The sequence below is a fragment of the Episyrphus balteatus genome, chromosome 3, assembly GCF_945859705.1.
Source record: "Episyrphus balteatus chromosome 3, idEpiBalt1.1, whole genome shotgun sequence".
Classification (NCBI taxonomy): Eukaryota; Metazoa; Arthropoda; class Insecta; order Diptera; family Syrphidae; genus Episyrphus; species Episyrphus balteatus.
In genome coordinates this window covers 13336950-13362402 of record NC_079136.1, presented here as the reverse complement: position 1 = coordinate 13362402, position 25453 = coordinate 13336950, and the positions used below count along the sequence as shown (strand labels likewise).

The following is a 25453-nucleotide window of genomic DNA, read 5'->3' as shown; positions in this document are numbered from 1 at the left end:
CTCTGTCGTCATTCAGTCTAACTTAACGCGACCAACACGCTAAGGAAATTGAAAATTAGATAATATCAGCGTTATCGTAAAAAAAAAACAATTTAAACATAAAACGAAAAAAAAAAACACCACAAAGTAATTTCTTCATAAATCAATTACCGTTGAAATGTCCTTTATTTTATTTTTATACAGAACAAAAACTGTGCGCGAGGCATAGCTCAAAATATCCCAACACAAAATACATTGCAAATTTCTTTGGCTATGAATAAATTTCAATTATACTAGACAGCCCCAAAGGGAGACATTGGAGGTAGGGGGTCTAGAATGATTATTATAGATTGGAATGGTTTGAGCTATATTTTACAGCGGCTTGCAAAGCTTTGAGAGACGTTATTTGAAGAGATGGGATCTTCGTATCTATTTTTTTTGTACTGACGTTATCCTATTTGCATAATGAGATCTTTTTCATTATTTCTGGTATTTTTATTAGATTTTTTCCACTTTTTTTGTGCTGCTCTCAATTGAGTTTACATGCGCGCCGACGGACGGTACTTTAATGTTTTCCACATCAAAGCCATTAACTTGTTATAGGCAATAATTGGAAAATTACGAGAGTATTTTGACTTGACAAGACAAATTTGAAGCAATATTTTTTTTGTAAGTTCTAAACGTCGTCGGTGAAATTTTTTTCATCCCCAAAACGATTTTGGGAAACAAACGGGTGTAAGTGTAGAGGAAGTTTCTACTTATATGACCCTTGTAAACATTAGACAGGATGATTTATGGTAAAAAGATTGCTCAAATAAACCAAACGTGACTTATTTTATTGAGAGCAAAAAAATTACAAATTTAACACTCACACATGCAAACTTTAACTACCCATGATAGAGTTTTGATATTTAAATTAAGCAAGCTTTCTTATTTTTATTCCATCAAGGGTGAAATTTTCACAAAAATATATAAGTTTTTATTTTTCCAAATTACATCCATCAACTAAACATTTAAATGGATTTTTTTAAATTTGGTATGGATGAGTTTTTAAGATTTTTAAGGTTGGTATATTTTTGTTTTTTAATACCTTGCTTAGAAAGGAGTTTTCATGTATTTAAAATTTTCAAGGTATTGCAATTTTCTCGAAAACCAAGCTTACGATTTCAATAAAAATACACGACTTGCTTATAGCAACAGTTATTTAGAATTTTAAGGCTTTTTACAGTTCACATAAAGAGTCTTAACAGTCATAAAATAATATGTTTAATTATATCTATTAACAAAAATGCATGCACCCAATTTGAAGAATTGATTAAAAAAAAAAAAATAATAATATATAATATATAAAATAATAATTGGAATTAAAAAAAAAAAACAAAAATGTGTTTTTATCAGTTTTTGGGTATTTTAGAAATGATGGAAAAGGTTCTATGACAGGTCTTGCCACATGTCTTGCCACAAAATTTAGAGGCATACAAATTATCTATTTTTTTCTAAACGGCTCTAAGGATTTTCAATTTTTTCTCAATTAAGAATATACAAAAATTTCAAACATTTTTCAAAAAAAAAAAAAAAAAAATGTATATATCATTCAAAAAAAAAAAAAAATATAGGTATGTCATTCGAAAAAAAAAATTTCGAAAAAATCATATACATACACGTTTTCAAAAAGTAAAAATTAAAATTTAAGAAAAAAAAAAATTCGAAAATTTTACTTATTTTCATTTTTTATTAATATTCCCTTTAATCATAAATCAAATGGCAAAATCTATAACGCATTATCAGGTTTCTTATAGAAATAATAACTAAAGAAAGTTAATTAATTTGACTTAAGGGGTTATATCTAGTTGTAAGTGCAAAAAAAAACTTCTTTTTTGTGGATTTTTTGTGAAGAGGAATTTAATTATATAAACATAAAGAATACATATCCATATAGCAAATTTAATGTATTAAAATAATTCGCTGTGGATTTAAAAAAATATATGGTTCCGTTATTTTTGTAGTAGATCTCCTAGACGACCTCCAAAAAAAAGGTGTCTGGCGGTGAGCAAAATTTCTCCGAAACAGCTGGAGTAATCGGCTTGAAATTTTTACACAATTTTCTTAGATACTTTTGTCAGGTAATGAACGAAGGAAAAAGGTTTTTGACAATAATTCGATTTTTTAAGCCACTTTAAAGTGTAAATTTTCGTGAAAAACAACGATTTTTTTCTTTTGGAAGCCGCCATTTTGTTAAAAATCAAAATTTTGACTATTCCTTCGTTCATTACCTGCATTGGTCTATCCTGAAAATGAATCTTTTGGTTTTTTTTAATTTTAAGTGACTTGGATCAGAGATATCTTGCTCACCGCCAGACACCTTTTTTTGAAGGTCGTCTAGGAGATCTACTACAAAAATAACGGAACCCAATATTTTTTTTAAATCCCCAGCGAATTATTTTAATACATTAAATTTGCTTTATGGATATGTATTCTTTATGTTTATATAATTAAATTCCTCTTCACAAAAAATCCACAAAAAAGAAGGTTTTTTTGAACTTACAACTAGATATAACCCCTTAAAGAAGGAAATCCCAACTAACAATTTTACTTCCACAAGGGTCTACCGAAGCTGTTTCGATTTTAGAAATATTGCTTGTATACGACCATAGAGAAGCCCATCTGGCCCACCCGAGAAGCTTGATAGGCCTTAGAAGAGTCATAAGCAAGTTGATTGGAGAGACTCATAACATGTCTTTAATGCCAACATACAACCAACATTTGAAATTTGAAAATGTGTATTATTGTTGCAGGCTTTTATTTTTATTTAGAAGCTCTGAGCAGACTTGTCGAAGGATTGTGAAAGTCTAAACGAGGTGTATCCCAAATAGAATAAAGAAAAAAAAAATTTTTTTTTCATTTTTTTTGTGTACCTATTGCATTTTATTTTTTCATTTTCTTCTTTGTTTTCCATCTAGACAAGTTTTGCTTCTGCAAATAAATATCCAAACACAATTATATTGAAAAAAATCTTCTTACAAATTTTAACGCATTTTGCTGGATTTGAACTTCGTACATCCTAATTGATAGTCCGGTATCTTACCCATCGAGCCACTCAGGCATATAATAAAAGAGTTTCAAATTTGGACTAGTTGAAACCAGAGCTTCCTAAGGGCTTCGATTTAACTCCTGATGAGTTGCACTATCTTAACGAATATGGTGACCATTTGTGTTTTTTTTTTCAAAGTTATTATTTTTGGTTATTTTCAGTTTTTTTTTTTTTATCTTGTAAAAAACTATTTAATAATGACTTAATAATATTATATACTGATTGTCAAACCATATCATTATTGTGAAGATGAAAGAGAATAACTTTTTACTCAAGAACAATTTTTTCTGAAGCAGACAAAATATCTGAAAAATTCGTTTTTTTTAGAATTTAGAGGTTTCACCCGGATGCCGTCAAACCGCATTTATCCGAAGCAGAAAAAAATCTTTAATTTTTTTGAGCTTTTGACTTTTTCCTAAAAATTAGAGAATTAACTTTGTTTTGAACTTAGATAAAAAATCTAAAATGTCCATCACTATTTCATATTTAAATAAGTGGAAAAGATTAAAATCTTGTTTTCCTTTCCTCTCCACTTACTTGAATATGAACTCCAAATTGGTCAGTAAACCATTTTTAATAACACTATTTTAAACCAATTACCGATATGAAAAGATTCACTTTTTAATTTTTCTTTATAACAATGAATAAAAAAAAACAAAAATGGTCTTATTCTAATGAGTTTGCCTGACAGTTTAAAGAATTTAGCTTGTACTCACTTTCACAGGGCTTCTAGAAATAAAATTAGGGACCCTAACTTTGCTTAGGCAAACTTATAAAATTAAATGCTTTTTACAATGTTTTGCTTGTACTTAAAGGACCTCTACAAATATAAATAAATAACCCCTAACTTCGCTAAGGCAAACATATAAAACTAAAAGCTTTTCGCGCATGCGCCTGAAATTGAACTTCTTTTTTTTCATACAGAGATACAAAACATATACATTTATGTAAGTCGTTATATTTGAAAGTGATATAAAACATTTTTTGTAATATTTTCAATCAAAAACAATTCAATAATTTTTGAATTCAAATATTAGAATGCAGTAACTATAATACATCTATTTTGTGGAATATTTGTTTAAAAAGGCAAAACCGTTTAACTACGGTTTATTTGAAATTCAACGTAATGTTTTTTTTTTTATACATAAATATCACGACTCATATTCTATTGACATAATAATTTCGGTATTATAGAATTATAATAATAAATGCATTTAAGGCAATTGTAAAAGTTGTAGGTACTTCTACCATACTTAAATACCTACCTAAGTCATTTTTGAGTCTAATAATTTTCGAATTGGATAAAAAAAATACATAGCATTCATAAAGATTTTGTAAGCAGTTCTAATACAATTTCTTTTGCAAAGCCATTTAAAAGAAGTCAGTTATTGGCTTTTATTTCTTGTGATTCTACAATGGAATTTCATGTGGCCATATTGAAATTTAAACGAAATGTTTACATTAATGCTTGTAGAAATTTTTAAATTCCACTTGCACTAGGTTTCTAGAAAGCGGTTAACGAAAGTTTAGCCTCGGAAGTTTGAATTTTCGATTCGCAAACTAAATACAAGCCCTGTAGAGATAATAGATGCAAGCAATTAAAAATCCTAACCTTGTGGAAGTAAAATTGTTAGTTGGGATTCCTCAGAAAAATTTCTTTTTCACTTTCCTAGCAGCTGTAAGTCCTCCTGGTAATCCTGGCATCGCCAATGATACTTCATTTTAATTTTTAGATGACAATTGTTTACACTTGGTATAGTTTCTATGAACTGTAGAGATTCTAGATAATGATTTTTATCATAAAATAAGTTGAAATAGTTATAAAATTATGATTTGTTTTCCATTTATTTGATATAAGAAAAATGCACAATTATTTGTGATCTATTTGAAATGTAAAGACATTTCTTTTCCATTTGATACCAAAAAAATGAGTGTACATTTCACTCAAACCAACATAAAATGCATTCGCTTTATAAACTTCACTCGTGAATATCTCAAACTCCTATTTTTTTAAAAAAACTTCTCAGTGTTAATGTTCTCATCCAACATTTAAGTATAATTGGTGAACGCTAATGTTCTGTTTTATCTCCTTTTGTATCAATTTTTAGAATTTAAACTTAAGCGTTCACTGTGGTGTATGTGTAACATTTTTTTTTCAAGCATTTTTAATGGGCCTACCTTCACTGAAATATTACTCTTTTTCTGCAAAATGTTTCTATACGAAGTACGAAAAATCAACCAGAGATAATAATACACTCGTAAGTTCTAAGAAATGCTCCCATAGTTCATAACAGACATAACATATAGGTACTACACATTTTTAATTATAAATTACGTTTCATTTTGCCTTCCTTTTTCATATGAATGAGGACATCAAAGCCAAACTTTATAGTTAAAAGTTTAATTACCAAACTCGATAATTAGTTTGTTAAAAAAAAAAAATATTCCGTATGTATAACTTCTTCCTACCATAAAATCAAACTTTTAAAATTGAACTAAAAAAATATGTGCGCACACATATTCCACGAAACCTATCGATTCCTATTAATTTTCATTTAATTTAATGGCTTCGGGGAGCAAGAGTTTGCAATGCTTCATTTCACATTATTTTTTCCATTCCCCGCAGACTGACCGTCTCCATTTCACTTCCCGCGCTCAATTTAAACAGATATAACGTGATTGGAATCACACCATCTAACCAACCGACCGAAGAAGAACTATCTCACAGTGTATTGGAAAACATCATTATTCAACATCACATTCTAAAAATTAACTCTGACTCAGGAAATTCGAACTATACTAGTCCATGTATAGAAACTTATATAGCTACAAGCTCGTACTCGTATACATGCTCATACCCCATACATATGAACTGGGTACTCGTATATATGAATCCATTTAAAATGAAGAGTATCCTTTCATCGGAATCATGTTTGGTGCTTTATACAGCCCCCAGACATATTTCCAATGTGCTTGTAATCTCATTAAACTCGAAATCAAGCATCATCATCCCTGGGGCCAGGCCATCATCATCGTCCGACTCTGGGACAACGAAGAAGAAAGACCAACGCGAACAATTGCGGCAATTGTCCGGGCAAAATTCATTCACTGAACATCATTTTCATACTCGTTCTCTTTCGTTTATTTGTGCATTAGAGGGGACACACACACATACACACACACTCACATGAAGGACGAAAAATATTTGTAACAATTTTCGTTCTCTCTCAAATCTGATGGGAACTGGGAATATGTTATCAGAATGCCAGCGGGCGGGAGGACAATCCCAGCATTTATCATCTAAAATTGTTTGGCTACCGAAACCGCAAAAGGGTGGGTAACCAATTTGACGTTTTATGTTGTTTATAACATCAGGCATAAATTGATCATTAGAGCAACATTTTCAGAGTCAACATGATGCAGTGGTTCCCTTGTTCGGTTTGGGAATTGTCTTTGACAGAAAGGCAATATAATATACCGAGTGTATATGTGGGGTACGACGCACGACGAGTATAATAATAAACTCTGGAAGCCAAGTGAAATTGACGGAAATAGTTGTTTTGGTAAAAGCATTTATTGTTTATGGCATTATTATTACATTATTTTTGGAAACGGTATAAATTTTATTGTCTGGTTACTGTTGCAAGAATTGGAGGGTTTTTCTGTTTTTATATGAGTTTATACATAATATGAGTTAAAATTAATATGATAAATGTGTTTGTAAAAATTGAACAGACATTTTCAAATAAATTTAATTTATGTAAACACTAAAAAGGAATTTAATGACTTTTAATTAAATTTTCTGATGCTTTTGACTGAGCTATTATAGTTTTTATAAAAAAGGTTAAAGTTGTTAAAGGCTTGTTAAAGCTATTTATAGGATTTATAAAAGAATAATTTTTACCTGATTTCAAGAAGAAACACAAAAAAAAATAGTATTAAAAGTTGATTTTACAATTGAATCATTTATTTTTAAAACACGATAAGTCCATGATTTTAAATTTTGCAGGAGAAGAAAAAAACGTTCTATTTTCTGTTGATGTGTGTAGCAAAATTTATAAAAAATATATTCTGTAGAACTTTTGCCTACACAGAGAAAAAATAAGGCAGGGATGACTATGCTTCTGGTATATTTAACTTTATTTCTGGTATATTCAACTTTATTCTGATTAAATATACTAGACGTAAAGTTATCCCTGGCGTTATGTTTTCTCCGTGTAGGTACAAAATACCGTTTTTTTTGAACACTTATGTTAGCTGGTTTTAAAAACATAATAAATGTTTGTATACAAATTCAATTAAAAAAAAAAAAACAAAAAATTAAATAGACTGGTAAAAGTAACTCTTATCTTAAAGGTTTTTATAAAAAAAAATTAGGGAAATTTATATTTTAATAATTTTACTAAAGCATATTTCTGATAACGTAAAAAAATACATAAAATCTGTTTTTATAATTAATAAAATACGGTTTTTAATGGTTTTGATCATAAAACTAAGTTTTTCATCGGAATTCTTATTTAAAAAGGGATTTTAAGAAAAATATTTGTTATCTCGAGTTAGATTTTTTTTTCGAATCATAAACTTGTCCTATAGTACCTATATTGCTAGTAAAAGTTGACTAGAAAAATTCAATGTACATTAGGTTGGGTCAAAGACACTCAAAATTCGTTTTTTTGATTTGGTACCTCGAAAACTCGACCAAATATGAGCTCTTTATCTTAATGGGAAGGTCCTCCGCTTTTCAATTTTCCATTTTTACATCAAGCATATTTCCAAAAATATTTTTTTTATTAATTGAATTTTTAGCCAATTTTATTTACATATTCTTGTAGAAAATTGAACGCCCTACAAAAAAGGCTAAACACACTTTTTTGAATTATCTACTAAAGAGATATTTGAGGTCCAAAAATCGAGAAAATCTTTAAAAATTCGTTTTTTGTTCTTAATTTTGTAACAAATTGAAAAATTATAATAATCAAACGCGCATGACATAGGTATTCTTGTAGGAAACAGATTGCTCTACAAAAAAGGTCTTGATAACTTTTTTTATTAATCTAACCATTTGAAAGATATTCGAGGTCAAAGTTAAACAAAAATATAAAAACTTTTTTTACTTTTCAAAATTTTCTAATTCATTGAAAAGTCATTATTATTAAATTAGTAAGTTGGATTATTGTAGGGGCTTAAATGTTCTACAAAAAAGTCCTTGGCATCAAATTGGTTGCTTTAACCGTTTAGAAGATATTCGCATCCAAGTCGCAATGCATAGGGACCATAAGAAAACTATTGAAATAAGTGGGCATTGGTTTGGATGCGAATATCTTCTAAACGGTTAAAGCAACCAATTTGATGCCAAGGACTTTTTTGTATATATTACGGGAACACGTTAAGAGTGTAAATTGTTCAAAAAATGGCAGGAAAGTTGAAAAATTCTAGAAAACCGTTTTTTTTTTTTCTGAGACCGTAATTTAAAAAATATAAGTATGAATATTGAAAATCAATTATTAAAAAAAAATATATATAATTTCTTAAATAATTTTTTTTTACCGAAAAACGAGAAATATTAGTTTTTACCCCAAATTTTTTGACTGTTTTTAAGTGTATTTTATTTATATCTTTTTGAATTTAAAAGATAGATAAATCATAAATGAAATTTATAGGAAAGAAAGATAATACGCATTAATTTTTTGTGATATTTCAATTTATTTTCGTAGTCCCACCCATTTCTGAAATTACATTAAAAATATTGTCTTTTTTTAAAACACCATATCTTTTCACATACCAAAATCCAACAGTTATACCTACTGTATTTGAAAAAACTGAAAATTATTTATAGATATTTTTTTTAAAACTTGCTAAAATAAACAAAAGCTAAAACCGCCATCCAATTATTAATTTATTTTTATATCTTTTTAAAGGAGTAATTTCAGCTTCAACAATCATGTACTTGACTAAGTATAAGTTATGTTTTTCCCCCATCTCCCCTTCAAGAATATAAAAATGGAAATACAAAATTCCAGTTGTACCACAAAAAATGTTAAATATAAACATCATGTGTGTTGGGTTATTCAAGAATATCATATGTTTTAGTAGGTGATTTGATTTAAAATGCCTTTGAGACGAAAAATTACGCAATACCTTTGAAATAACACCAAAACATCCTGGTTTCATATTTATTTTTCATAAACCAGGATACGATATGAAGGTGATGGTATTCCCTTGTGTAATGTAATTGGATGCCATTATTTCATACTCTTATCTGTTCATATTACGCATCTTTAATTCAGTGGTTAGACATTCCCGAAGGAAGCAAGTGAAATAACGCTTTTGAGCAGGATACCGGCAAAAACGCAAACATATACGACGCGTTGCCTTTTTTTTTTCAAAACCAAAGGGATAGGGAAAAAATAAATTATGAAACACGCTTCCCATTTAAAAAAATAAAAAGAGGAGGATGAAAAAAATAAAAAAACACGAATCCATAATGTGGCATCGTTCAACAAGATGGCATTTCAAATATTTCCTTAGAAATGATATATTATTTTCTTCTATCATCCAGCAGCAAATGTGATTTTAATTGACGTGACTCTATCATAATATATACAGAGATACACGCCCGGAAGAAGGTATCCTTCTGCTCCAGGGTTGCTTAGCTCTGACGCGAAGGTTTTTTTGTCGAGGGGGCGTTGAATGAGGGAGTTGTCAATGATGGTGTGATGTTGCTTGTTGGCACACTCCCTCTTCATTGAATAAGCTGAAATCTTTTACTTTTTTTTTTTTTAATCTTGTTATCGAATTAAATAAACATCACCATCAAACAGTGTTGGATACAAGGACATTAAAGGGACTTAAAACGCCCCAAACAATATATTTTATATGGAATTATAAATCCAACTTAAGGCTTAAGGCGATTTTGTGTTATATTTATTGAAAGGAAAACATCATTCAGTTTTAATAGCAACAAAATGACAGGATATTGCGTTTCCGATTTAAAAAATTGAAAATGAATTTCAATTTCGTTTAACGTTGAAATTTGATAAACTGTGTAAAAGAGAAAAATATCGAGCCAATAAACGTAAATTTTTATTTTTGTGTTAAGAAATCGATCCAAACAACTCGGATTTTTAAAAGTTGGTATTGGTATTCGAAAAAACTCATTCTTATGCAGAAAAATATAGCGCTCATAAAAATTTAAAATTGGGTAACCAAAGTATTTTTATTTTTCAAATTGTTATAAAATAAATTATGAAACAAATATATTATCTACAAATTCAACACAGTACTTTTAGCGAAAATCGATTAAGAAAAAATTTTTTTGATGGGGCAAAAATTCTAAAGTTTGAAAGAAATAAATCAAGGGGCACGGTAGTGCCCAGCCAAGTTCTCTAGCAACTTTGGCACTACACCCTTATTTACAGGAAACAACTCAGGCCATTTTCGACCCCCCTCTAACTTCCACACCAAAGATGCTAGAAATTTCAAACTCACTACATTTGTTGAGCTCGTCAAAACCAAACACCTCACAAAATTTCAGCCTCCTACGATGAGTAGTTTCTGAGATATAGGGCTTCAAAAATCGCAAAAACCGTAACTGACTCACTGACTCACTGACTCACTGACAGATCATCAAAATTATGGAGAACTTCCCGATATCGTAGAAACTTGAAATTTTACACGGTGATAGGACTTGTGGTGTATACAAAGGAAAAAATCGAAAATTTGAGATTTTCAATTCAGGGGGCGTGGCATCCGCCCATTTCCGCTGAATTTTCATCAAATATTATAGAGCACTTCTGATTATTGTAGAATCTTGAAATTTGGTAGAATAGTAGAGCTGGTAGTTTATACAAAGGAAAAAATTTAAAACTTGAGAATTTCAGCCAGGGGGCGTGGCAACCGCCCATTTCCGCTGAATTTTCATAAATTATTATAGAGCACTTCTGATTGTCGTAGAATCTTGAAATTTGGTAGAATGGTGGTGCTGGTAGTTTACACAAAGGAAAAAATTTAAAATTTGAGAATTTCAGCCAGGGGGCGTGGCAACCGCCCATTCCCGCTGAATTTTCATCAAATATTATAGAGCACTTCTGTGTGTCGTAGAATCTTGAAATTTGGTAGAATGGTGGAGCTGGTAGTTTACACGAAGGAAAAAATTTATAATTTGAGAATTTCAGTCAGGGGGCGTGGCAACCGCCCATTCCTGCTGAATTTTCATCAAATATTATAGAGCACTTCTGTATGTCGTAGAATCTTGAAATTTGGTAGAATGGTGGAGCTGGTAGTTTACACAAAGGAAAAAAATTTAAAATTTGAGAATTTCAGCCAGGGGGCGTGGCAACCGCCCATTTCCGCTGAATTTTCATAAATTATTATAGAGCACTTCTGATTGTCGTAGAATCTTGAAATTTGGTAGAATGGTGGTGCTGGTAGTTTACACAAAGGAAAAAATTTAAAATTTGAGAATTTCAGCCAGGGGGCGTGGCAACCGCCCATTCCTGCTGAATTTTCATCAAATATTATAGAGCACTTCTGTATGTCGTAGAATCTTGAAATTTGGTAGAATGGTGGAGCTGGTAGTTTACACAAAGGAAAAAATTTAAAGTTTGAGAATTTCAGCCAGGGGGCGTGGCAACCGCCCATTTCCGCTGAATTTTCATAAATTATTATAGAGCACTTCTGATTGTCGTAGAATCTTGAAATTTGGTAGAATGGTGGTGCTGGTAGTTTACACAAAGGAAAAAATTTAAAGTTTGAGAATTTCAGGCAGGGGGCGTGGCAACCACCCATTTTCACTGAATTTTCATCAAATAAAGAGATTTTATATTCTACAGCCATACCTTGCAAAAAGTAGTGAAATCACAACAAAAACATTACTGTTAAAAAAGAGCCAAGTTATCCTATGTTGAAATTATGCTGGCACAAAAAGTACTGAGATGTAAAAGTGTACCAAGTTCTAAAGTTTGGGTTCAAATTCGTATCAATAAAATTTTGATTGTTTACTTGGCAATTTTTGAAATAACTTTAAAAATCGATGGTTAAGAAAAATTGTCAAGAGAACAATCAAAATTTTATTGATACGAATTTGAACCCAAACTTTAGAACTTGGTACACTTTTACATCTCAGTACTTTTTGTGCCAGCATAATTTCAACATAGGATAACTTGGCTCTTTTTTAACAGTAATGTTTTTGTTGTGATTTAAATTACAAATTCAAGAAGTTAACCAAATTATTAAAAATGAACAAATCGTATGTAACTATAAAACCGATAAAAAGGATTATACAAACACTTATTATAATCTTATAGTTAATAGAAATGTTCAAAGTAACTTAGTTCTAAATTTCTAGAAAAATTTTTTAAATTAATTTTTGATTTTTCAATTGTTTTAAATGTCGAAAAAAACTTTTTAGAAAATAGTTCATCTTTTTTAATAATATTTAAAGGTAATTTATTTTTTAATTTAAATTATTTGTTAATATAATTTATTAAAACGCATCGTAATTATTTTTAGACCCTGAAGATGAGGCAAGTAAGACCTCGAAATATATAGGCCAAAAATAAATAATTTTCTAAAATAAAAGCATGCGTTTTTAATTTAATATGAACTTAAAGAAGCAAAACAAAGAAGGTAATAAATAAAAAAATTTTTAAGGTACCTATTTCAAACCAAGAAGTAATTTGAACATTTGGGTACAAAGGAATGAGATAAATTGCAATCATCAATTGGGTGGTAATTTTACATGAAATTTCGTCGCTTCACAGCCGTTTCAATGTTTCTCAACAAATACTCATTACTCAACCGATTTTCATTAAAAGTACTTTGTTAAATTTGCAAGGATATAAAATTTATAAATTTAAGTTTAAAGATATAAATTAAAAATGACATATGCAAGTAAATGACTAAACACGATGTCAAAATTTGAAAAAATGTGAACAAAATTTTCTGACTTTTCTGACTTCTTGAGGTTACGAAGCTGATCTTCAATAGTCACGTTGCTAATGTCAAAAATTAAGGTGAAATCTGTATTCATCATGTTTTGGAATTAGATGCATTTGAAAATGCGCTATGCAAAGGTGATTGTGATGAGCAATTCAGATGTACAAGACTGCCCAGGCGAGCTTATGAAGACAAGGGCCCCAAAAAATAAAGAAAAGTGTTTAGACAGTGAAAATATATTCTGTATATCTCTCAGGGACCCAAAATATACATATTAACTTAAATTCAAAAATATTCAATAAAAATCTAGTTACCCAGTTACAATTCGACAAAAATAATTTTAATTTAAAAAAAAACTATATTAGGCGCCTTTTAATTTAATTTTTTTTGTTGTAGTTGTAGGTAAGTTCAAACATTTCAAAATCTTTATACAGGGTGTCCCAAAAGTAATGGATCAAACGAAATATGCTGATAGGTCAACTTTAGGGCTCTCAGAATTTGGTAACTTGTTCATACCAAATCCTTATGGTTTTCGATTTAATGCAGTTTTTGTGAAATTTCGAAAAATCCCGATTTTGCAACAGTATTTTGCTTCTTCCGCTCATAATTGATTTTTGTTTTTTACAATTCTTTCACTAAAACATTGCCTAATAATAAGAAATAATTAGTTAATCAAAATATTTTTTATTTCATTCGTCATTTTGCTGCAAATTAATTAATAGTTCCAAGTTTTATAAAAACTCAATTTCTTCTTTTTTTTTCAGAGCAACCAACACCCTGAAAAAAATTTGTATGGTGTGACCCTGGATTATTATTTTGAAAACTTGCCGTGTTATTGCTATTGTTTTCAAAAATGTATAAAAGTTTCCAAAGTTGAAGTTAGAACTAAAGATATTACAATTTAAAAGCAACAAAACAGGATCTTTCAAAGAAAAATAACAAAGAAAAATAAACAAATTTTCTCGACCGTTGTTTGTTTATTTCTTTTTGAATAAAAACCTCGATTTATGTTTGTTATTTTGCTCTAAAAATCTCTGTTTTTTGCATTCAAATTGTAATATCTTTCGTTTTAATTTTAACATTGGAAAATTTTATACATTTTTGAAAACTGCAATAACACGACAAGTTTTCAAAATAATAAACCAGTGTCACACCATACAAATTTTTTCAGGGTGTTGCTATGAAATAAAAGTAAGAAATTGAGTTTTTATAAAACTTGGAACTATTAATTAATTTGCAGCAAAATGACGAATGAAATAAAAAATATTTTGATTAACTAATTATTTCTTATTATTAGGCAATGTTTTAGTGAAAGAATTGTAAAAACAAAAATCAATTATGAGTGGAAGAAGCAAAATACTGTTGCAAAGTCTGGATTTTTCGAAATTTCACAAAAACTGCATTAAATCGAAAACCATAAGGATTTGGGATGAACAAGTTAAAAAATTCTAAGAGCCCTTAAGTTGGCCTATCAGCATATTTCGTTTGATCCATTACTTTTGGGACACCCTGTATAAGCTACGTTCCTTTGGGAACATTTTATCAACTGCTTAGTACTTAAAACTACTTTCCTATACTGTTAGTAGTTCAAAGCTGCTTTAAGTACTAAGCAGTAGATAAATATTCCTAAAGGAACGTTTTTGAAAGTAATTTAGCTTTTTAAGTTGGAAAAGAGGCGCCCAAATTAAATTTCTCCCGATAGTCTAAGAGCCGGGAGCAGATTTTTTGCGTGAGAGGTAACCGATTCATATTAATATTAGAATAACTCCCAGCCATGGTGATGACGAAAACGAACGTCTGCCAGCATGTGTCTGCGCCTTTGCTGAGAAAAAGTGCATCAAAAGTACATTTTTTCTGAAAATTGATTTAGTGAGGGTAACCACCTGGAAACAATTGGAACCTGACGCCCTCGTCGCCCTGATTACAAAAATACCCATGACAGACGTTTTAACCGCGCCCAAACACCCGACAGACGAGCCTGAAAACGCGTTTTTTTACGCGTTTTTAGGGATTGGGGTAACCACCTAAAAACAATTGGAACCTGACGCCCTCGTCGCCCTGATTACAAAAATACCCATGACAGACGTTTTAACCGCGCCCAAACACCCGACAGACGAGCCCAAAAACGCGCATTTTTACGCGTTTTTAGGGATTAGGGTAACCACCTAAAAACAATTGGATCCTGTAGCCCTTGACTCCCTGAATGCAAAAATACCCACGACAGACATTTTATCCGCACCCAAACACCCGACAGACGAACTCGAAAACTCGATCTTTTACGCGAACGCAAGGGCTTGGGGCAACAACTTGAAATTAGTCTCATTCTGTTGGTCTTGACTCTCTGATTACAAAAATACCCATGACAGACGTTTTAGCTGCGCCCAAACCCCCAACAGACGAGTTCTAAATCGCGATCTTTTTCGCGAAATAAAAAACCAAGGACTTGGGGTAACCACTTGAAATTAGTCTCATCCTGTAGCCCTTGACTCCCTGATTGCAAAAATACCTATGACAGACGTTTTATCCGCGCCCAAACATCCGACAGACGAACCCAAAAACGCGATTAAATTTTTGTGAACAAAAAATTTTTTCAAAAATGTTGCTTAAATTTCATACATTTACTAATGCCAAAAGATTGGTTAGGGAATTAAAGGAAAACAACTATAAGGCATGGAATACACGATACAATCATAGTACATGACTTGAGATGTACCGATATCGTTAACAATATCGAAAAAAAGCACATACACCATGGATTCACTTACGATTTCATTATCTGTCAAATAAATTTTCACATTTTTATCCATTATTTGGATGTTAGGTAAAAACAATTTATGTAATCTCAAAAACTGAATCATGGGTGAATTAAAAACCCACACACGCTACAACCCTCATCTAATCAATCGCATACTACCTTTTGTTTTCCATCATCAACATTACACACATACGATACAATTATCGAATGCGATTCAAATTTTGTACGATAATCGGTACGATAATTGTACCGTGTATTCCATGCTTAAGAGTGAAGGACAATCTTCCATCGCTTAGGCGATAAATGCAATATGTAGAAATGAAATTCTGGCTTATTAAAAACGTGTATGCAAATATTGTTATTGCTGGTCACCCTAAGTAAGTGTATGCTAATATTCTAGGTGCTGACCGTTGTGCTCAAAATATTTTGTGTTTGAAGTCAATTTATGAGAAAATTACATTTATCGCCTAAACGGTGGAAGATTGTCCATGACTCTTAAATAGTTGTTTACCTTTAATTGCCTAGCCAATCTTTTGGCATTAGTAAATGTATGAAATTTAAGCAACATTTTTGAAAAAAATTTTTTGTTCACAAAAATCTTCAATTAAAAAATTTAATCGCGTTTGGGTGCGGATAAAACGTCTGTCATAGGTATTTTTGCAATCAGGGAGTCAAGGGCTACAGGATGAGACTAATTTCAAGTGGTTACCCCAAGTCCTTGCTTTTTTATTTCGCGAAAAAGATCGCGATTTATGACTCGTCTGTTGGGGGTTTGGGTGGAGGTAAAACGTCTGTCATGGCTATTTTTGCAATCAGGGAGTCAAGACCAACAGAATGAGACTAATTTCAAATGGTGACCTCAAGTCCTTGGTTTTTTATTTCGCGAAAAAGATCGCGATTTAGAACTCGTCTGTTGGGGGTTTGGGCGAAGCTAAAACGTCTGTCATGGGTATTTTTTGTAATCAGAGAGTCAAGACCAACAGAATGAGACTAATTTTAAGTTGTTGCCCCAAGCCCTTGCGTTCGCGTAAAAGATCGCGTTTTCGAGTTCGTCTGTCGGGTGTTTGGGCGCGGATAAAATGTCTGTCGTGGGTATTTTTGCATTCAGGGAGTCAAGGGCTACAGGATCCAATTGTTTTTAGGTGGTTACCCTAATCCCTAAAAACGCGTAAAAATGCGCGTTTTTGGGCTCGTCTGTCGGGTGTTTGGGCGCGGTTAAAACGTCTGTCATGGGTATTTTTGTAATCAGGGCGACGAGGGCGTCAGGTTCCAATTGTTTTTAGGTGGTTACCCCAATCCCTAAAAACGCGTAAAAAAACGCGTTTTCAGGCTCGTCTGTCGGGTGTTTGGGCGCGGTTAAAACGTCTGTCATGGGTATTTTTGTAATCAGGGCGACGAGGGCGTCAGGTTCCAATTGTTTCCAGGTGGTTACCCTCACTAAATCAATTTTCAGAAAAAATGTACTTTTGATGCACTTTTTCTCAGCAAAGGCGCAGACACATGCTGGCAGACGTTCGTTTTCGTCATCACCATGGCTGGGAGTTATTCTAATATTAATATGAATCGGTTACCTCTCACGCAAAAAATTTGCTCCCAGCTCTCGGTCTACGAGGCAACGGCAAGTCAAAGTACACCTCTATTCTCATTCAAAATTCTAGATTAGAAATCAATATCATTTTGTACTCAGCTGATAGAAGTAGGACAGCGTCTGCTGGGTCAACTAGTTACATCTATTATATATATTAAAGTTTGGTTTTGTGTACGTTCGCTAACCGGCCACACCGACTGACTTATTTTCTTAATTTTTTTTTTAATCAAAGAGGCATAAGAGGAGAAGGTTTAAGGTAAAAAAAAATTTAAGATTTTATAGGGTAAATAGGGGTAACAAGACATTGAAAAAAGAGACTATTTTCTAAACGGTAAGTCGTAAAGAGTTGACTTTTTTTTTAAATGATAGACAAATTTATTCAATAGTTAAAAAAAGGTATTGAAAAAATTCAAAAAAATTTCAAAACCAAGTTGTGAAGGTTTTTTTGCAGTCATAGACCTTCGACAAAAGACTAATTACAGGTACGCAAAATTTTGCACAGAAATTTGAGTTGAGTCTAAACGGATTTTTTTCATAGGCCCTGTATTTTGAAATAAAAATTTTTGAAAAACAACCTAATTTTTAGGGACATTTTTGAGTAGTCTTTTATTTTTTTTTTTTTGAATTTTTAAAAGTCTGCAAAAATCTTTTAATCATGCGCATGCATCAGTTTTTTGCAAAGGCCACTTTTGCTAAAAGCTTAAAAGTTAATATTTTTAAACTCATTTTATGAACTTTTCAAGTTTTGATCCTCTTTTTCATTTGAAAATTAACTAATTACAGAATCGAAAATGAGAAATAAATAGGTACAAGAAATGGCGGAACGAAGTCCGCCGGGTCAGCTAGTAGAGGTATAATTTTAAAAATTACAAATTTTAGAACCGTTAGTAAAATGTCCTTCCATTGATTTTTTTTTTTGGTTGCTGACTTCCCGTAAGCGATTTCCATAAGTTTACATTAAAAGATTTAATTATTTAATTTGTATTTGGAAATGGTGGCCGCACGTTTCTTTTAAAGTAGAGAATAAATGAGAGATTCAACTGACCCTTTTTCAAATAATCAATTTTTCTTTTATTTTTATTGAAAATTGTTGTTTTTTTTATTTCTAATTTGACTATTGATACTTGCGCCTCAAATATTTTGTTTAACGAAATCGAAATCCAATTCAATATATGTATGTAAGTTCAAGTGACCTTAACTCCAAAAATTTATGAAGCGTTTCGCCCAGGTACGACACTGGGCTCAATAGTTAGATCTATCGTACCCTTACTAAGACGCCTTTAAGTTGTTTTCAAGAAAATTATTTATCTTCTTGTTTCTCCCAACCTTATCGGATACTGTCAACCCAACAACTTTTTTTGTGATTGATATATATTTTTTTTTTTTTTTAAGAACAAAAAAAGACTATTGATTACCGAGAACTAACCGATTCGTGAGAGGTATGTCAAAAATAGAGGAATTGCATTCAAAAATCTTCAATAGATTTTATTCAGAAGAAAAAGAATTACTTTTGTATTTGTGTAATTTGTCAAGTCGATTGCTCAATGAACTATTTAAAAGTTACCATTGCCAAAATATCAAATTGCAACACGTTTTTTTTAAATATTATATAGACAAAAATAGTATGAAAAATGTATGCACTTACCAGCTTTCCATGCTTTTTATTATTTTTGAACTTCTTGAATTTCTTGAGTTTTCCTTACGATGAGTTCCATCTTCCATGATAATTAAAAAATATCTTCCCTATGTTTTCCAGCATGTTAATAAGACATTTCGTTTTAATCCGAGTTTAACTAATTCCGAAACTTCAAAAACTGTTAAAGGACTTCGCAATCATGAATGAAAAATATATATTGATTTTTTTCACGAACTCCAAATATTTGTTTTTTTTTTTTTAACGAGTTGTAATTTTCATAGCTTCCTCTCAAAACAAAAAGAAACGAGTGGAAACAAGTGCATGAGTTGGTTTGACCTAAAAAATATATATTTTTTAAAGTTTTTTGTAAGACAGACATTATGCCTCATTCTAACTTCCATGGATCCTTCCCTGTAATTTTTGTAACATACGCATAGCAGAACAGGTGGCTTTCTTTTTTCTTATTATTTATCTCACGGAAACCAGCAACAACAAAAACAACAACGAAGCCAACGAGATGTGTCTTTTTTTACTTAATCGAAAATCTTTCTTATTAAGATTTTCTCACACACGAATAGAGTAAATGGATGAATATCACTCCATTACCTGGGATAAATATTCTTAAATAAATTAAATAAAACACATCACCAGAGCCTTCTTGGCTGCCATCATCTTATCTATCCATACCCAGGCATCGCATCATCCAAGGTAGGTTATTGGAACGTGCGTTTAATATTGAACGAAGGAATGTTGGATATATAGCAAGGAATCATCTCCCTGGGAGTTAAGGCAACATACATACACAATACACATACATACATAATTCTGCTTATCTTCTTAAACTTCTTGATGAGTTTGCCTTTATTAGGAAAATCTAAAATTGTTCATTATAGATCCTTGGGTAACTCAATTAAGCTCTTGAAAAACTCACTTTCCTCCGCAAGGAAAATGTCTTCATTGATCTAATTAAATTATTATTAAGTAGAAGAATTTTTTTTCTTTTTGCAGCTGATGCTGCTCCTTGAAAGTGGTTTGGCTTCGGTAGCATCATATTCTTAAGCTCTTATCAATATATTACCATTATTATTGGGAAAGGAGGTAAATCCTTATGTTTGTATTTTGTGTTTGTGTTGATGGTTATGGTTAATGGTAATTATGTTTAAGACAACAAGAGATAAAAGAAAAGTGACTTTATTCAGCCTAAAGCTAATATTGAATTTGACAGGTTCATACGATTGAAATTATGCACTGCATGAGTATTTATGACATTCAATTTGGTATTGAATTAAACTTTAAAACTTGCATTATGTATTTAAGTTGTATACTTTCCATTTCTGAAAAAAAATTAATTTTCCGTAACAGGTACAAGGTGACTCTTTGTTCGTCGTATTGTAACAATCAAAATGCCTTTTTACGTCAAAAGGAATTATTTGTGAACCCGACCGTACAGACCCGGTTTTTAAGTTATTTTTTTTAGACGTGTCGGTTGTTAAAAATACTTTAAGTTTTGTTGGTTACAATTTCCCTCGTTTCCGTATTGTTTTTTTTTTTTCAATTTAAATTAAGCTTTCTATGAACAAAATATTTAAATGTGATATATGTACCTAATTATAGGTAAAATAGGCATTAAAAAAATGTACCCTCATGAAACTTGACAAAAAGTTTGCTTTTGGAATAGGTACCAAGGATCAAAAGAGTCTATAAAGAAAATTTGGTGGAAGAGTGTTTTTTTTTTTCACGGACAAGATTGAAAACAATCTAGAGACTCAGTTTTTTCTTAATTTCCATGACAAATACAGCATTTTTAATAAATTTCGTAAGGGTATTTTGTATACCATTTATTTTATCGGACTTATCGGGGTTTTTTTTTTTTTTAACTTTAACTACAGGCAATATAACTAATTCCTCCATTCGTGACCTTTTAAGGTTCTTCAGTATACCTATAGACTAGGTATACTGAAGAACCTATAGCCCACGAAAAAAGTAAAATTTATTTTACAGACAAAATATTCAAAAACTAAATTTTTTGATTTAAATCACATATTTGTAATATAATTGCTCAAAAAATAACACGGTGCGACACTGAAAATACACCCGACGAATTACATAGTGTAGGCTGTTCGTATGGTCGAATAATGCATAAAAATATTTTTGTTATATTTTTGAAACCCTCCATTTTATTTTTATTTACAAAAAACCATTTTTACAGACTTTACGATGTAATCTACCTATATCTCAGTCATTTTTTTAACAATTCTCAATATGTTATATGTTTTTGGAAAGAAAATTTCCAGACCTTTTGAATGATGTATAGAAGTTTATTGTTTAAACAAATTAAGTGCAGGTTTTTATCCCATAAATCTTGAAAAAGTGATTTTTTTCTCAATTTTTTCAACTTTACCCAATTTTTTTTTGTAAAATAAAACAAACAAAAAAATTAAGTAAGGTTATATTCTGAAAGAATATACATTTAGGCACAAATTGGCTTATTTTTTTTACTCCTATGATCTTATATGGTTGGAAATAAACTAAAAAAAATATTCCCCAAGTTTCAAATCTCTAACTTAATTCTATACCGTGCCTCCAAGCGGTTGAAGTTTCTTATGGGAATAACATGGGGTTTCTTGTACCATGTTTGATCAATTTTAAATTCCAGCCAAACCATTCGTTCAAAAAATTTAAAACTTTACAGACTCAAATTTAATAAGTGTAGCCATAATGTGAATATTTTTCAGATTTTTAATTATTATAAGTTTAGAGATTTAGCTTGGTAAAAAAGTAATTTTTTCAGACTTTTTCAAAAATCACTTTTTACACGTTTAATGCCATGAATTAAAAAACATATAAATTTTTATTCACAAAAATATGCGTTCAAAAACGGGAAACTCATAAACAGCATTTTTTTATTTTTCAAAAAAATTATTTTAAAGTTAAAATTCAAAATTAAACAACTTACTGTTTTTTTTTATTATATACACTCGTGTTCATAATTAACTTACACATCTTTGGTTTTATAGCTAGACCCTGAATTTCTCGAAATCGTCAAAAATTTTCGCATCCGATTTTTTGTTTTCGAATAAAAACTAAAAATAGCATTGGATTTTGAAAACAAAACTAGTGCTTGATTATATAAAATTTTGAAAGAAATCCTAGTTAAATCAATTTATTTTAGAAAATTACCCTTCTAGCTTGTTTACACAGTGCTGGTGAATCAACCTGTATAATGGTATTGAGGGTCACTGTGGCGTATGCGTATCTTTTTCTGAAAAAACATCAATGTATCTAAACAGATAATTTTAAAAGAAGAAATTTAAATTTAATAATTACAAAAGTTAAAAACAGCTATAACCATAAAAGCCTTAATATTAATGGAAATATTGTATCCAATTTTGAAATTAACCTTATACACGTGTATTCTTTTTAATTAAATTTTGATAAGAATAAGAAGATGAGATTTTTTTCCTTAGTTTAACAAAGGTTAATCAACAGTTTGATATAAAAACACCATAGATCATTATGACAAGCAAGGACCAACATCTTTTTTAATAAGTCTAACAGCGTTGAAGTTGCTTTCTTCTTTGAATACATTAAACAATGAAAAACTTCTAACAACAACAAATAAATACAAATTCTCTTATTTGATTAGAAAACCAAATCATAATTTATGCAGAATCAAGAAGCAGAATATATAATATATTATGGGACCCAAGTGTCGTTGATTTTTTTTTTCTTTCGACTTCCAAGAAATAATATTTATATCTTGTCATTTTCTGGAAAAAAAATATGTATTTTATTTGAATATTTTCTTTGAATTAGTTTTTGCATAACAAAAATAAGAACCACATTTTTGTCTTTTGTAAAAACATACACATAAATTTATTATTAAGAAGATCTGAAAATACACCCTCTACAAAACAAAAGATAACAACTCAAAAGCAAAAAAGAAAAAAAATTGGGTCCTTGGGTTTTGCTTGGATGTGTCCTTCTTCTGAAAACAAAAGAAAAGATATCCAGAAAACCCCTGATAATAATTTATTCGACCCAATGATGTCAATTTAATGGATGAATATATATATGCCGGCAGCATTATTTTAATTTTTAAGTCACCACATTTTAAGGACCCAAAGAGTCTTCTTTGTCCGCACTTTATAATTCCAAAAAAGGAAAAGGTCTTTAGTCTCATCGTATAAAAGTTGATCCTCTTCTTTTTCTTGAAGACTTGATGAGATTTAGAAATAAAAATGAATAAGAGTGTATTTGATTTATATTTCCTATCAAATTGGGGACTTTCAATAATAAATCAATCAAAACTAAAGTTCAAGGGCAAATGTGTGGTCCAAAACAAAGAACAAAAAAAAAAAAAAGGTTCCTTAGTTCAAAAAATACATTTCAACCATTTCCAATGGAAAAATCAAAACATCTAAAGAACCATTAATCAATTTCCGGTAAATTTTTATTTTTTGTTTAAAAAATATAATTTTCACTGATGATCCTCTTATCGAAACAATACGGAAGCGGATCCCAACATTTGCTCAATTAAATCAAATCCGATTATTTTTTTTTTACTTTCTTTTTTTAATTTTGTGTTTGCAAATTTTTTCCCTTTTCACTAGAACAAGAGAGAAAATGCAAATTACTGGCTGTGATAACATGACAAAGGTGGTTGGGTACATACACATCCATATGTAGGGACACACATCAGTGTCCTTTCTGATGCATGTCAGCAGAGAGCTCCTCTAGGATGGTGTTGACATTGTCAGGGCATTTTCACTTTCCTACAAAGGACAACATGTGCTCACGGAAATGTGGTGTGTTTACATAGAATTATTATAAAAATATATGCACAGTGAAAAATTTCAATCCTGTTTTTTTTTTTTTTGAGTGTGTGCAATGGAAAAGGAGTATAAGAGGAGGACAATGACGACGGAGCAGATAACACGTGAAGCAAAGCTCAATTTAACATGCTGTAAGAGAGGATAATATCAGAACTTGTATATATGTGTGTATATAAAATGTTATACTTCGATATGGCTAATGGAAGTTGACGAGTTTCATCCTTTTATGAAATTTATACTTTTTTGTATACTTTTTTTTTGCATGCATTTATCCAGGGGCGATTCTATTTTTAAATAATTTTCCTTTTAACTCTTCTTGTATTTTGTGGCAAAAAAAAAAGTTTTTAAGAGAACTTTTTTTTTTGTTATATCAATTTAAATTTTTGAGAACGTTTTTAATGGCAAATAAGAGTTTTTATTTATATATTTTTTTGTCAACAATTTGTTAAGTGAAATTGCAAAAGTTTAAGCTTTGTTGTACTATATTTTTTCCTTAAAACATGTGAAAGATGTTTATACTAGGTTTTGAAAATTAATACAACAACTGAGTTCTTAAACAGAATAATTTTTAGATAAGCACCAAGTTTAGGCGGGAGGGACAATTTTCTAAAATATCACGTAAAATACAAAAAAAAATTATTAAAAAACAACGGCAACACATACAGTTATGAACGATACTTTTTTCAAAAGCCAGAATTGTACACTTAATTCTTATTTTTAAATCAAATTATTTTAATTAATTTTTCTTGAAATAATCAACTTCAAAGTTAAAATTTCGGAAAAAAAGTTTAAAAAATACACATTAAATACTATTTTTCACAAGACTGAGATTTTAAATATGAAATTAATTGATTAAATAAACTGCCTCAATTAATTTCTTATAAAATTCTGAAAACCATATGATGGATGTCAGTTTGAAATTTTGAACAATTCCATGTGATTTGTGTTTGTTTATTTTAAAATTCATATCAAAACATTCTGTGAAGTTCCAAACAATATTTCCATTTTTATCAAGTTTGGAGCTTTTAATTTCTCAATTTACAGCTTTTTCCCCCTAATGTAGTTTTAAGAAGAACATTCAAAATCAGCTATTCATCAAATTTCCACCTGGTATGAAATGATACCAATACAAATTGTGAACATATAGTATGTTTTAAGATATTTCAAAAATTTCGATAATATGCAATAAGAAGAGGGAGAATGTGGTTGATAAAATAAAATTTAACAAAAATTAATTTTAAAAAAAAATATTACGTATACACCATAGTGAACATTTTTTTAAATGAATACATTTTAAATTCCTATTTTCTTTTTATCTATATAAACTTTGTAAGTTTTGGAAAAACTAAAACTGTAATAAATTCTTGATTGATTATAAAACAAATTTTACAAATAGGACGTAGTTTGGAAAAGATAAAACTAGTAAAGAAAAAATAGAGCAAAAATCATAAAAACCTTTATTATAACTCAAAAACGAGAAAATTACTTCTTAAAGTTTTTCGACTTAAAATGACCTCAGAAATCCATGGTTTTTATTTATTTGTTACGAAAACATTTAAAACTTCACTTGTTTTAACTAATTTGATATAAGTTGATATATAAATGTAATTAAGTAACTACATACTTGTTTCAT

General features: G+C 30.2%; 2 protein-coding genes and 1 long non-coding RNA gene across 4 annotated transcripts in view; 1 reads left to right on the top strand and 2 right to left on the bottom strand.

The window, feature by feature from the left end:
• LOC129913008 (pickpocket protein 19-like) overlaps positions 1-19060 on the bottom strand; it is a 105702-nt gene extending 86642 nt beyond the window's left edge. The window contains exon 1 of the mRNA XM_055991322.1: positions 18995-19060. The gene's annotated coding sequence lies outside the window, so the exon portion shown is untranslated. The remainder of the gene's footprint in view (positions 1-18994) is intronic.
• Positions 1-25453, top strand: part of LOC129913007 (dopamine receptor 2) — an 86742-nt gene that overhangs the window by 12103 nt on the left and 49186 nt on the right. The window lies entirely within an intron of this gene.
• LOC129913009 (uncharacterized) lies at positions 23352-24080 on the bottom strand. The gene is made up of 3 exons (XR_008771961.1): positions 24007-24080; positions 23661-23949; positions 23352-23594 (listed from the first exon to the last, which is right to left on the bottom strand). It is a non-coding gene; the product is annotated as an uncharacterized LOC129913009 (long non-coding RNA).